The following is a 15,094-nucleotide window of genomic DNA, read 5'->3' as shown; positions in this document are numbered from 1 at the left end:
TAAAGTAAGTTTCAAGTGCACCTGCAGGTATGACTGAGAGAGCCAGGGTATAATAATTTGAAGCGCTTGCACCAGCGCTGATGTAGGAAGAGAGGTATTGCAAAGACATGAAAGGGGTAGCGATAATAAATATGTGAAGAGGCAAGAGTGACACCAAAATAAGCCATCTATTTATAAAACTGACATGGAAGAAATACTAAAGGTTAACTTCTAAAATTGTAGCCGAAGATAAAAATACTCTCGTTGTCGGCAGCATTTGAACCTTCGCAGGGAGACTTCGAGTCCATTGCCTTTACCACTCGGCCACAACACCTTACTGCAAGCTTGGTGCAAATAATCTGTATGAAAGTTTTCAAGGTGTCCCACAGCAAATTCCTGATGTTCTGCAATGCACTTTTTAAAAACCATACAAACAAGCAGGTACAAGGAGCTCAAATGAGATTAATGGCGCCTAAATAGAGCACGTAAAGGAACAGTTACACAGCTAAGAAAAGAGAAAGAAAGACTAGGGAAAAAACACAGAAAGAGCCTGTAGATAAAATTATCTTCCTGGGACAGCAGGTTAAGAGAAATTACACAGGGAGCAGTTAAACTTGTAACACGGGAGAATAAAAAAGAAAATGCAGTTTTATGAAGTGTGTTTGCCTAATCCAGCAAGCACTTTTGTTCTTTTTCTCTATTTGCTTCTTTTATTGGTAATGTAAGTTTCAAGTGCACATGCAGGTATGACTGAGAGAGCCAGGGTATAATAATTTGAAGCGTTTGCACCAGCGCTAATGTAGGAAGAGAGGAATAGCAAAGACATGAAAGGGGTAGCGATAATAAATATGTAAAGAGGCAATAGTGACACCAAAATAAGCCACCTATTTATAAAACTGACATGGAAGAAATACTAAATGTTCACTTCTGAAATTGTAGCCGATGATAAAAATATTCCCGTTGTCGGCAGGATTCGAACCTGCGCGGGGAGATCCTAATGGATTTCTAGTCCATCCCCTTAACCACTCAGCCACAACAACATACTTCAAGGTTTAAGCAAATAATCTGTAGGAAAGTTTTCAAGGTGTCCCACAGCAAATTCCTGATATTCTGCAATGCACTTTTTAAAAACAATGTTTTTGTCAGCAGGCACATTCTCTCCTAAAAACAAAAATTGCAAGATTATATCTCTAGTTTGGAAAAGGATAGGCTTGCATGCTTGCTCTCATGCGGCACTCAATATTTTGGAACCTATTTCACTCTGTTTTCGTGCTGCTTTTGGTCTATGGCCCATATTCCAGAAGTCTACCATCTTTGAGTATTTGAGACTCCTTTGTAAGTGCTTTATCTTTTGTCCTTGAAGAGCTATAAAATAAAGGGGTCCGGAAAAGATTGCTTGAATGGAAGATAATAGAAGGCCCACTTGTCTCAACAAATGCCGGAGGGAAACCTGATGTTTTACTCACAATATCCTTAGTTCATTATCGTTAGACCTGGCATTCTTAAGGTGGTCTCAACCCTACCTTTTTGCTTTTCACCTCATGGTTTTGCTGTATCTTTTTGTTGGCCTTAGGACTCTGATCACTTTATCACTAGTAATCAGTGCTGAAGTGCACGTGCTTCTTCCCTAAACATGTGTGTATTTGGAGTATACCTGACTGACAGATTTAATTTACTCGAAAGCCCCTTGTAAAGTGGTATACCATATACCCAGGGACTGATTGTGCCGCCCAAAGTAGTAGCCTTTCAAACCTGTCTCAAGCCTGCCACTGCAGTGCCTGTGTTGCAGTGTACTGCCACTTCCACTTGGCATTTAAAACTACTTGCCAAGCCTTAAACGTCAATGTTATTACATATAAGTAACCCCTAAGGTAGGCCCGAGGTAGTCCTAGAGGCATCATTCTATGTAAGTAAAAGGTAAGATATGTACTGTGGTAGTGTGCATGTCCTGGTAGTACCAAACAGTGTATTTCATTTTTCACTACTGTGAGGTCTACCCCTCTCACAGGTTAGCATTGGGTATTCCCTTATACTTTTTATTTGGTAATTCCATACCAGAGAGGGGAAGCATTATTTATTTATTGATAAATCCTACTTACTGATGAGGTTGGATTTCACTTTACTATTTTATAAATGCCACTTTTAGAGAGTGAACATTTCTCTGCACTCACTGCTATATTTGCCTGAAAACCTGTCTCCAATACACGTCTGGATTGGGCTGCGTAACAGCTACATTTGTGAATTCCCTTTAGACAGCCACAACACAGGTCACTCAACTGCATTCATCTGCATTCTGATTGTCATGGGGTAGAACTCCGCTCCCTCCCACCCCTAATAGGTTCAAGAACGATAATTTATGTCAATAATTACAATATAGCTACAGCTTATAATCATGTGAGTTTAAATAACGTGTCATTAGATTCTTTAAATATTTAAAAGGATCAGTTTTTAATAGACATTTTACAAAAACCACTGGTACATTTGTTAATTCTATAAAAGCAAAACCCAACTGCCGTGACATTGCCAACCACAATGCCGTGACTCGGATTCGAACCGAGGTTGCTGCGGCCACAACGCAGAGTACCTACCACTATACGATCACGGCGAGCTACTTGGGCTCAATAACATGCAGTGGCATGGATAATTTATAATTCGGAACACTCAGGGCTACTCCTATGATAGGCTGGAGGTATTCATTGCTTCCTCATTCCTTATACAAAGGCTGTATCTCCTCTGTGGTTGATAGGCTGAAAATGTTTCCTGGCCTCCTGCTTGTGAACTGCCAGGAGTCAAAGGTCACACATTACACTTGCTGGCCAGTGAGGGGACACCAATGCAGAGAAACCCACCTGGTGCAGTTCTTCTATTCTGTCTATTAGACCTGCATCTCCCCAGTACCTTTCAAGCCATCTGTACGTGAAGCAAGAAAGAGTTCAGGAGCGGTCCAACTACACTTTTATATGGAGGATGCTGCTGTGAGCTCCTCCCAGCTAATCACACAAACAGCAGTAAAGCAAGATAACTACACAGGGGGGACTGCATGGTTATGTTTTTGAGTATTTATTGAAACTGACCTCAGTGACCCATGAGCAGAGCTTTGGCTAATGACTACGTTCCTAATTATGATGAAGCAAGCACCATGGCTCATAGGGGCCCCACAACACGCACTTCTGCCATGTGTGAGTGGTAAAGGCTTGTTAATTTGGTTCCTTTTACAATTCACATCTGACAACAAGATGAAGGAGCCATGGGGCATCGGAAGCTTTGGAAAGTAGCCAACAACCTCAGAGAAAGAGAGAAAGAGCGAAAAGGCAGTTTGAGGGGTGGAGAACACAGCAGCAGGTACAAGGAGCTCAAATGAGATAAATGACGCCTAAATAGAGCACATAAAGGAACAGTTGCACAACTAAGAAAAGGGAGATAAAGACTAGGGGAAAAACACAGAAAGAGCCTGTAGATAAAAATATCTTCCTGGGAAATAAGGTTAAGAGAAATTACACAGGGAGCAGTTAAGCTTGTAACACGGGGAGAATAAAAAAGAAAATGCAGTTTTATGAAGTGTGTTTTCCTTATCCAGCAAGCACTTTTGTTCTTTTTCTCTATTTGCTTCTTTTATTGGTAATGTAAGTTTCAAGTACACATGCAGGTATGACTGAGAGAGCCAGGGTATAATAATTTGAAGCGTTTGCACCAGCGCTAATGTAGGAAGAGAGGTATAGCAAAGACATGAAAGGGGTAGCGATAATAAATATGTAAAGAGGCAATAGACACCAAAATAAGCCCCCTATGTATAAAACTGACATGGAAGAAATACTAAATGTTAACTTCCGAAATTGTAGCCGATGATAAAAATACTCACATTGTCGGCAGGATTCGAACCTGCGCAGGGAGACCTCAATGGATTTATAGTCCATCGCCTTAACCACTCGGCCACAACAACTTACTGTTAGGTGTGTGCAAATAATCTGTAGGAAAGTTTTCAAGGTGTCCCACAGCAAATTCCTGATATTCTGCAATGCACTTTTTAAAAACAATGTTTTTTTCAGCAGGCACATTCTCTCCTAAAAACAAAAATTGCAAGAATATATCTCTTTTTTGGAAAAGGATAGGCTTGCATGCTAGCTCTCATGCAGCACTCAATGTTTTGCAACCTATTTCACTCTGTTTTTGTGCTGCTTATGTCTATGGCCCATATTCCAGAAGTCTACCATCTTTGATTATTTGAGACTCCTTTGTAAGTGCTTTATCTTTTGTCCTTGAAGAGCTATATAATAAAGGGGTCCGGAAAAGATTGCTTGAATTGAAGATAAAAGAAGGCCCACTTGTCTCAACAAATGCCGGAGAGAAACCTGATGTTTTACTCACATTATCCTTAGTTCATTATCGTTAGACCTAGCATCCTTAAGGTGGTCTCAACCCTACCTTTTTGCTTTTCACCTCATGGTTTTGCTGTATCTTTTTGTTGGCCTTAGGACTCTGATCACTTTATCACTAATAATCAGTGCTGAAGTGCACGTGCTTCTTCCCTAAACATGTGTGTATTTGTAGTATACCTGACTGACAGATTTAATTTACTTGAAAGCCCCTTGTAAAGTGGTATACCATATACCCAGGGACTGATTGTGCCGCCCACAGTAGTAGCCTTTCAAACCTGTCTCAAGCCTGCCACTGCAGTGCCTGTGTTGCAGTGTACTGCCACTTCCACTTGGCATTTAAAACTACTTGCCAAGCCTTAAACGTCAATGTTATTACATATAAGTAACCCCTAAGGTAGGCCTGAGGTAGTCCTAGGGGCATCATGCTATGTACGTAAAAGGTAAGATATGTACTGTGGTAGTGTGCATGTCCTAGTAGTACCAAACAGTCTATTTCATTTTTCACCACTGTGAGGTCTACCCCTCTCGAAGATTAGCATTGGGTATTCCCTTATACTTTTTATTTGGTAATTCCATACCAGAGAGGGGAAGCTTTATGTATTTATTGATAAATCCTACTTACTGGTGAGGTTGGTTTTCACTTTACTATTTTATAAATGCCACTTTTAGAGTCTGAAAATTTCTCTGCACTCACTGCTCTATTTGCCTGAAAACCTGTCTCCAATACACGTCTGGATTGGGCTGCGTAACAGCTACATTTGTGAATTCCCTCTAGACAGCCACAACAAAGGTCACTCAACTGCAACTGCATTCTGATTGTCATGGGGTAGAATTCCTCTCCCCCCCACCCCTAATAGGTTCAAGAACGATAAGTTATGTCAATAATTACAATATAGCCACAGCTTATAATCATGTGAGTTTAAATAATGTGTCATTAGATTGTTTAAATATTTAAAAGGATCTGTTTTTAATAGACATTTTACAAAAACCACTGGTACATTTGTTAATTCTATAAAAGCAAAACCCAACTGCCGTGACATTGCCAACCACAATGCCGTGACTCGGATTCGAAACAAGGTTGCTGCAGCCACAACGCAGAGTACTAACCACTATACGATCACGGCGAGCTACTTGGGCTCATTAACATGCAGTGACAAGGAAAATTTATATTTCGGAACACTCAGGGCTACTCCTATGATAGGCTGAATGTATTCATTGCTTCCTCATTCCTTATACAAAGGCTGTATCTCCTCAGTGGTTGATAGGCTGAAAATGTTTCCTGGCCTCCTGCTTTTGAACTGCCAAGAGTCAAAGGTCACACATTACTCTTCCTGGCCAGTGAGGGGACACCAATGCAGAGAAACCCACCTGGTGCAGTACTTCTATTCTGTCTATTAGACCTGCATCTCCCCAGTACCTTTCAAGCCATCTGTATGTGAAGCAAGAAAGAGTTAAGGAGCGGTCCAACTACACTTTTATATGGAGGATGCTGCCGTGAGCTCCTCCCAGCTAATCACACAAACAGCAGTAAAGCAAGATAACTACACAGGGGGGACTGCATGGGTATGTTTTTGAGTATTTATTGAAACTGACCTCAGTGACCCATGAGCAGAGCTGTGGCTAATGACTACGTTCCTAATTATGATGAAGCAAGCACCATGGCTCGGACGGGCCCCACAACACGCACTTCTGCCATCTGTGAGTGGCAAAGGCTTGTTAATTTGGTTCCTTTTCCAATTCACATCTGACAACAAGATGAAGGAGCCATGGGGCATCGGAAGCTTTGGAAAGTAGCCAACAACCTCAGAGAAAGAGAGAAAGAGGGAAAAGGCAGTTTGAGTGGTGGAAAAAACAGCAGCAGGTACAAGGAGCTCAAATGAGATAAATGACGCCTAAATAGAGCACGTAAAGGAACAGTTACACAGCTAAGAAAAGGGAGATAAAGACTAGGGAAAAAACACAGAAAGAGCCTGTAGATAAAATTATCTTCCTGGGAAATCAGGTTAAGAGAAGTTACACAGGGAACAGTTAAGCTTGTAACACGCGGAGAATAAAAAAGAAAATGCAGTTTTATGAAGTGTGTTTGCCTAATCCAGCAAGCACTTTTGTTCTTTTTCTCTATTTGCTTCTTTTATTGGTAATGTAAGTTTCAAGTGCACATGCAGGTATGACTGAGAGAGCCAGGGTATAATAATTTGAAGTGTTTGCACCAGCGCTAATGTAGGAAGAGAGGTATAGCAAAGACATGAAAGGGGTAGCGATAATAAATATGTAAAGAGGCAATAGTGACACCAAAATAGACCACCTATTTATCAAACTGACATGGAAGAAATACTAAATGTTAACTTTTGAAATTGTAGCCGATGATAAAAATACTCCCTTTGTTGGCAGGATTCGAACCTGCGCGGGGAGACCCCAATGGATTTCTAGTCCATCGCCTTAACCTCTCAGCCACAACAACTTACTGTTAGGTTTGTGCAAATAATCTGTAGGAAAGTGTTCAAGGTGTCCCACAGCAAATTCCTGATATTCTGCAATGCACTTTTTAAAAACAATGTTTTTTTCAGCAGACACATTCTCTCCTAAAAACAAAAATTGCAAGATTATATCTCTAGTTTGGAAAAGGATAGGCTTGCATGCATGCTCTCATGCGGCACTCAATGTTTTGCAATCTATTTCACTCTGTTTTCGTGCTGCTTTTGGTCTATGGCCCATATTCCAGAAGTCTACAATCTTTGGGTATTTGAGACTCCTTTGTAAGTGCTTTATCTTTTTTCCTTGAAGAGCTGTATAATAAAGGGGTCCGGAAAAGATTGCTTGAATGGAAGATAAAAGAAGGCCCGCTTGTCTCAACAAATGCCGGAGAGAAACCTGATGTTTTACTCACATTATCCTTAGTTCATTATCGTTAGACCTGGCATCCTCAAGGTGGTCTCAACCCTACCTTTTTGCTTTTCACCTCATGGTTTTGCTGTATCTTTTTGTTGGCCTTAGGACTCTGATCACTTTATCACTAATAATCAGTGCTGAAGTGCACGTGCTTCTTCCCTAAACATGTGTGTATTTGGAGTATACCTGACTGACAGATTTAATTTACTTGAAAGCCCCTTGTAAAGTGGTATACCATATACCCAGGGACTGATTGTGCCGCCCAAAGTAGTAGCCTTTCAAACCTGTCTCAAGCCTGCGACTGCAGTGCCTGTGTTGCAGTGTACTGCCACTTCCACTTTGCATTTAAAACTACTTGCCAAGCCTTATACGTCAATTTTATTACATATAAGTAACCCCTAAGGTAGGCAAGAAGGTAGTCCTAGGGGCATCATGCTATGTAAGTAATAGGTAAGATATGTACTGTGGTAGTGTGCATGTCCTGGTAGTACCAAACAGTCTATTTCATTTTTCACTACTGTGAGGTCTACCCCTCTCATAGGTTAGCATTGGGTATTCCCTTATACTTTTTATTTGGTAATTCCATACCAGAGAGGGGAAGCTTTATTTATTTATTGATAAATCCTACTTACTGGTGAGGTTGGATTTCACTTTTCTATTTTATAAATGCCACTTTTAGAGAGTGAAAATTTCTCTGCACTCACTGCTCTATTTGCCTGAAAACCTGTCTCCAATACACGTCTGGATTGGGCTGCGTAACAGCTACATTTGTGAATTCCCTCTAGACAGCCACAACACAGGTCACTCAACTGCAACTGCATTCATCTGCATTCTGATTGTCATGGGGTAGAATTCCGCTCCCCCCCACCCCTAATAGGTTCAAGAACGATAATTTATGTCAATAATTACAATATAGCTACAGCTTATAATCATGTGAGTTTAAATAATGTGTCATTAGATTGTTTAAATATTTAAAAGGATCTGTTTTTAATAGACATTTTACAAAAACCACTGGTACATCTGTTAATTCTATAAAAGCAAAACCCAACTGCCGTGACATTGCCAACCACAATGCAGTGACTCGGATTCCAACCGAGGTTGCTGCGGCCACAATGCAGAGTACTAACCACTATACGATCACGGCGAGCTACTTGGGCTCAATAACATGCAGTGACATGGATAATTTATAACTCGGAACACTCAGGGCTACTCCTATGATAGGCTGGATGTATTCATTGCTTCTTCATTCCTTATACAAAGGCTGTATCTCCTCAGTGGTTGATTGGCTGAAAATGTTTCCTGGCCTCCTGCTTGTGAACTGCCAGGAGTCAAAGGTCACACATTACACTTGCTGGCCAGTGAGGGGACACCAATGCAGAGAAACCCACCTGGTTCAGTTCTTCTATTCTGTCTATTAGACCTGCATCTCCCCAGTAATTTTCAAGCCATCTGTATGTGAAGCAAAAAAGAGTTAAGGAGCGGTCCAACTACACTTTTATATGGAGGATGCTGCCGTGAGCTCCTCCCAGCTAATCACACAAACAGCAGTAAAGCAAGATAACTACACAGGGGGGACTGCATGGTTATGTTTTTGAGTATTTATTGAAACTGACCTCAGTGACCCATGAGCAGAGCTGTGGCTAATGACTACGTTCCTAATTATGATGAAGCAAGCACCATGGCTCGTACGGGCCGCACAACACGCACTTCTGCCATGTGTGAGTGGCAAAGGCTTGTTAATTTGGTTCCTTTTCCAATTCACATCTGACAACAAGATGAAGGAGCCATGGGGCATCGGAAGCTTTGGAAAGTAGCCAACAACCTCAGAGAAAAAGAGAAAGAGGGAAAAGGCAGTTTCAGGGGTGGAGAAAACAGCAGCAGGTACAAGAAGCTCAAATGAGATAAATGACGCCTAAATAGAGCACGTAAAGGAACAGTTACACAGCTAAGAAAAGGGAGATAAAGACTAGGGAAAAAACACAGAAAGAGCCTGTAGATAAAATTATCTTCCTGGGAAATCAGGTTAAGAGAAATTACACAGGGAGCAGTTAGGCTTGTAACACGGGGAGAATTAAAAAAAAAAATGCAGTTTTATGAAGTGTGTTTGCCTAATCCAGCAAGCACTTTTGTTCTTTTTCTCTATTTGCTTCTTTTATTGGTAATGTAAGTTTCAAGTGCACATGCAGGTATGACTGAGAGAGCCAGGGTATAATAATTTGAAGCGTTTGCACCAGCGCTAATGTAGGAAGAGAGGTATAGCAAAGACATGAAAGGGGTAGTGATAATAAATATGTAAAGAGGCAATAGTGACACCAAAATAAGCCACCTATTTTTAAAACTGACATGGAAGAAATACTAAAAGTTAACTTCTAAAATTGTATCAGAAGACGAAAATACTCTCGTTGTCGGCAGGATTCGAACCTGCGCGGGGAGACCTCAATGGATTTCTAGTCCATCGCCTTAACCACTGGGCCACAACAACTTACTGTTAGGTTGGTGCAAATAATCTGTAGGAAAGTTTTCAAGGTGTCCCACAGCAAATTCCTGATATTCTGCAATGCACTTTTTAAAAACAATGTTTTTTTCAGCAGGCACATTCTCTCCTAAAAACAAAAATTGCAAGAATATATCTCTTTTTTGGAAAAGGATAGGCTTGCATGCTTGCTCTCATGCGGCACTTAATGTTTTGCAACCTATTTCACTCTGTTTTCGTGCTGCTTACGTCTATGGCCCATATTCCAGAAGTCTGCCATCTTTGAGTATTTGAGACTCCTTTGTAAGTGCTTTATCTTTTTTCCTTGAAGAGCTGTATAATAAAGGGGTCCGGAAAAGATTGCTTGAATGGAAGATAAAAGAAGGCCCACTTGTCTCAACAAATGCCGGAGAGAAACCTGATGTTTTACTCACATTATCCTTAGTTCATTATCGTTAGACCTGGCATCCTTAAGGTGGTCTCAACCCTACCTTTTTGCTTTTCACCTCATGGTTTTGCTGTATCTTTTTTTGGGCCTTAGGATTCTGATCACTTTATCACTAATAATCAGTGCTGAAGTGCACGTACTTCTTCCCTAAACATGTGTGTAATTGGAGTATACCTGACTGACAGATTTAATTTACTTGAAAGCCCCTTGGAAAGTGGTATACCATATACCTAGGACAGATTGTGCCGGCAAAAGAAGTAGCCTTTCAAACCTGTCTCAAGCCTGCCTCTGCAGTGCCTGTATTGCAGTGTACTGCCACTTCCACTTGGCATTTAAAACCACTTGCCAAGCCTTAAACTCCAATGTTATTACATATTAGTAACCCCTAAGGTAGGCACTAGGTAGTCCTAGGGGCATCATGCTATGTAAGTAAAAGGTAAGATATGTACTGTGGTAGTGTACATGTCCTGGTAGTACCAAACAGTCTATTTCATTTTTCACTACTGTGAGGTCTACCCCTCTCATAGGTTAGCATTGGGTATTCCCTTATACTTTTTATTTGGTAATTCCATATCAGAGAGGGGAAGCTTTATTTATTTATTGATAAATCCTACTTACTGGTGAGGTTGAATTTAACTTTACTATTTTATAAATGCCACTTTTAGAGAGTGAACATTTCTCTGCACTCACTGCTCTATTTTCCTGAAAACCTGTCTCCAATACACGTCTGGATTGGGCTGCGTGACAGCTACATTTGTGCATTCCCTCTAGACAGCCACAACACAGGTCACTCAACTGCAACTGCATTCATCTGCATTCTGATTGTGATGGGGTAGAACTCCGCTCCCCGCCACCCCTAATAGGTTCAAGAACGATAATTTATGTCAATAATTACAATATAGCTACAGCTTACAATCATGTGAATTTAAATAATGTGTCGTTAGATTGTTTAAATACTTAAAAGGATCTGTTTTTAATAGACATTTTTCAAAAACCACTGGTACATTTGCTAATTCTGTAAAAGCAAAACCCAACTGCCGTGACATTGCCAACCACAATGTTATGTTATGTTATGTTAAGGGAATTTTGTATAGCGCACTGTCACCGGAGGTATCATGGCGCTGAAAGGGTGCTGAGGAAACAGAGGGATTTTAGCGGGATTGTGGGAAAAGCCAGGTTTTTAGTGATTTGCGAAATTGAATCAGAGTACCGGAAGTCCTAACTGAGAGGGGGAGAGAATTCCAAAGTTTGGGGCCGAGAAAGGCAAATCTTCGACCCCCAGATCTACAGAGTTTGAAGGGAGGGACCACCAAAAGATGTAAGTGAAGTGATCTAAGGTTACGTGAGGGACAGTAGGGGCAGATCAGGGATTTCAGAAAGGCGGGACAGGAACCAGAGAGAGATTTGAAAATAAGACAGCCAACCTTGAAGGCAGCCCTTAGGCTAACCGGGAGCCAGTGTAGCTTGATAAGGAGGGGTTTGGCGGACTGCCACTTCGGAATCCCGAGGGCCAGTCTCGCCGCCTGGTTTTGGATGACTTGCAACCTATTGATGGAGCATTTGGGCAAGCCGTAATAGATGGAATTTGAAAAATCCAGGCGGGAGAGAACAAGGGCCATGATGACTTGAAGCAAGGCATCGGGAGTAAGAAGGTAGGCCACCTTCCTGATCCTGCGCAGTTGGAACATGCAGGAGGAAACCACTGTCCCCACCTGCGGCCCCAGAGAGAGCCCAGCATCAATAGTGACCCCGAGGCTTTTCACCGAGGTTACCGGGGAGGGAGGAGAGCCAAGCTCTGTCGGCCAGAAATATGGACCCCAGTGGACGGCGCTCTTACCCGGCAGGAGGAGCTCCGTCTTACCGGGGTTCAATTTCAGCTGGTTCTGACACATCCACTGAAAGATATGGGACATGACTGCCTGAAAAGTAGGAATAGAAGAAGGAGAGTTTAGAGAGAAAATGAGTTGTAGGTCGTCCGCGTAATTGAAGACGCGGACGTCCCACTGCCTCAGAGAAGAGAGAAGAGGGCGAAGATAGAGATTGAAAAGAAGAGGGGATAGAGAGGAGCCCTGAGGGACCCCACAAGGCAGATGTTCCCTAGGGGCCCTAAATGTACCTAGGCTGAGGGACTGGGATCTCCCCATAAGGAAAGATTTCACCCAGGCCAGCGCCAGGCCCTGGATGCCGGCCTGTTCGACACGGTGGAGGAGGATGTTATGGTCCACCGTGTCGAAAGCGGCCGACAGATCTAGTAAAACCAGGGCCTGGGAGGTACCCTTGTCAGCTCCGTCTCTCAAGGTGTCTAGGACAGCCAGGATCACAGCCTCCGTAGAATGACCAGGGCGGAAGCCGGCCTGGTTGGCCTCGAGAAAGATGGAACTCTCGATGAACCCCGAGAGACAGGCAGTGACATGGGCCTCCAAGATTTTTGAGAAAAAAGGTAAGAGAGAGATAGGACGATAGTTTGCCGGGACGGCAGGGTCGGCTCCAGGCTTCTTCAACAGAGGCACTAGAACGGCCTCCTTGAAGGAGCTGGGTACCGTCCCGGAAAGAAGAGAGGAATTGAGCAGAGGAAGGATACAGTCGGGTAGAGAATGGCAGATGTCGCAAAGTATGGAAGGTGGACAGTGGTCGTCAGGGGAGCCAGACTTGATCCGGGCCGCCAGGTTGGCTAAAGATATAGCGTCTAGTGGGGGAAGCTGGGTGATAGAGAAAGCATTATCAGGGGGTGTGATGGGAACAGCATCCAGTGAGGTGACCGGGATAGTGCCCTTAATCAAAACAATCTTCTGTAAAAAAAAGGTGCTAAGTGCATTGCAAGATTCCTGGGTAGGGGCCTGGGACAAAAGCGTTCTGGCGTCAGACGTGAACTCGTCCAGAACTCTAAAGATCTCCTTCGACTTACAGGGAGCTGACAGGATACGCTCGGAGACATAGGTTTTCTTGGCTGCAGAGATAGCAGATTTGTACCTATTACGAGCTGCCACATAGATATCTCTACTTGACGGGCAGTAGTCTCTTCTCCATCTGCGTTCGAATTGACGAAGTTCTAACTGTAAATTTTTGAGGAGTGGAGTAAACCATTTATGAGAATGGTTATGACGAGAGCGAGGGAACTTGATTAGTGGGGAAAGATATCGCTGGCTGATATGAGCCAGCTAGAGACTTGCCCATCTAGCTCATTAATGTCAGGGTCATTGGGGGGAGGCGGACGTGTGTGAGACAGATGAGTTAGCAGATTGGAAGAGTCGACGGCCTTCCACTTACGAGCCATGCCACCCTCCCGCGAAGGGATCCTGACCTGACCAGCCATCGAGATGGTGGTATCGATAAGGCGGTGGTCCGACCACACGCAAGGTGTAATAAGCGGGTGGGAGGGATTCACTCCATAGACCCAGATATGATCAAGTATATGGCCACCACTATGGGTGGGGGAGGTGACTAACTGGCTGAAGTTCAGGCTCGAGAGACCTTCAAACAATTCGAGGGCGTGGGGGCCAGCGTCCCTGTGCTGAAACCAATAATTAAAGTCCCCAGCAATAACTATGCAAGGAGAAGAGGTAGCAATGCTAGCAAGCTGCTCAATAAACAGTGCGGGGAAAGAGGGCATGGATTGTGGGGGGCGGTAAAGTACCATAAAGGTAACAGCGCCCACCTCAGTTCCAAGACTGAAGACAAGGTTATCTACATCGGGAAAAATCATGGAAGTGGGGGTGATAACCTGAATATCCTTACGTATTACCGCCGCGACCCCTCCTCCAGGGCGACCCCCATGGCGGTTGGTGTTAAGCAGGCAGTAATCAGGAGGTAATGCTGCCAGTATGTCCGGGAGGGAGTCGTCCGTAAGCCAGGTCTCAGAAAGTAGAAGAACATCAGGTCTTTCAGTCGTAAGTAGATGGAAAATATCAGTTTGATGCCTGACTAAAGAACGAGTGTTCAAATATAGTAGGCGGATCTGCGACTCAGGAATAGTGAGGGAAGTGGGAGGAGTGAGTGGGCCAAGGTGGGGGGGTAGATTACCAGTGATTCCTAGAGTAGTGATCCGCGTCCAGGTGTCAAACGATAGGGGGCAGTCAGCAGCTCGAAGGTGCATCAGGGCGGGGGATGAGTAGGAGATGGTAGTATCCACATCCGTAGGCCCTAGGCCCGTCCCGGCGCGGACGGGCGCAGACGGGCTTGACTCTGGTGCGACTCCGGCGCGCCTACGTCGCGCCCGCTGCGCTCGTCCGCTGCGCTGACGCATGGGGCCCGTCTAAATAGGCGATGACGCCGAGGGGGAGGAGTCAGGAGGGCGGGGTGGGGGAGGAAAGTAAAAACACAAGGTGTGCCACTCACCGCTAGTAGTCAGCGGGGGAAATGAAGTTTTAAAGCTGCTAGCACTCAGCAGCAGAGAGGCAAGCAGAACAAAGTTAAAAATACAAGGCTTCACAGCGCTCAGCGCGCTAAACCTCTGCCCTCTGCCACAGGGCTTTGGTAAATCGCGAGGCAAAAAGTGGGCGGAGCCTAAATAGGCGATGACGCCGAGGGGGCGGAGTCAGGAGGGCGGGGTGGGGGAGGAAAGTAAAAACACAAGGTGTGCCACTCACCGCTAGTAGTCAGCGGGGGAAATGAAGTTTTAAAGCTGCTAGCACTCAGCAGCAGAGAGGCAAGCAGAACAAAGTTAAAAATACAAGGCTTCACAGCGCTCAGCGCGCTAAGCCTCTGCCCTCTGCCACAGGGCTTTGGTAAATCGCGAGGCAAAAAGTGGGCGGAGCCTAAATAGGCGATGACGCCGAGGGGGAGGAGTCAGGAGGGCGGGGTGGGGGAGGAAAGTAAAAACACAAGGTGTGCCACTCACCGCTAGTAGTCAGCGGGGGAAATGAAGTTTTAAAGCTGCTAGCACTCAGCAGCAGAGAGGCAAGCAGAACAAAGTTAAAAATACAAGGCTTC

The 15,094-nt window shown here is 43.9% G+C and overlaps 3 non-coding genes across 3 annotated transcripts; all 3 read right to left on the bottom strand.

Moving 5' to 3' along the window:
* Positions 1 to 3,837: 3,837 nt before the first annotated feature.
* TRNAY-AUA (transfer RNA tyrosine (anticodon AUA)) lies at positions 3,838 to 3,919 on the bottom strand. Its single transcript has one exon. It is a non-coding gene; the product is annotated as a tRNA-Tyr (tRNA).
* A 2,815-nt stretch (positions 3,920 to 6,734) lies between these two features.
* On the bottom strand, positions 6,735 to 6,816 carry TRNAS-AGA (transfer RNA serine (anticodon AGA)). Its single transcript has one exon. It is a non-coding gene; the product is annotated as a tRNA-Ser (tRNA).
* Positions 6,817 to 9,644: 2,828 nt separating this feature from the next.
* Positions 9,645 to 9,726, bottom strand: TRNAS-AGA (transfer RNA serine (anticodon AGA)). The gene has a single exon. It is a non-coding gene; the product is annotated as a tRNA-Ser (tRNA).
* Positions 9,727 to 15,094: the final 5,368 nt, after the last annotated feature.

This window comes from Lissotriton helveticus, chromosome 12, assembly GCF_964261635.1.
Source record: "Lissotriton helveticus chromosome 12, aLisHel1.1, whole genome shotgun sequence".
NCBI classification, from domain to species: Eukaryota; Metazoa; Chordata; class Amphibia; order Caudata; family Salamandridae; genus Lissotriton; species Lissotriton helveticus.
Note: the sequence above shows the minus strand (reverse complement) of the source record. Positions and strands in the feature narration are given on the sequence as shown.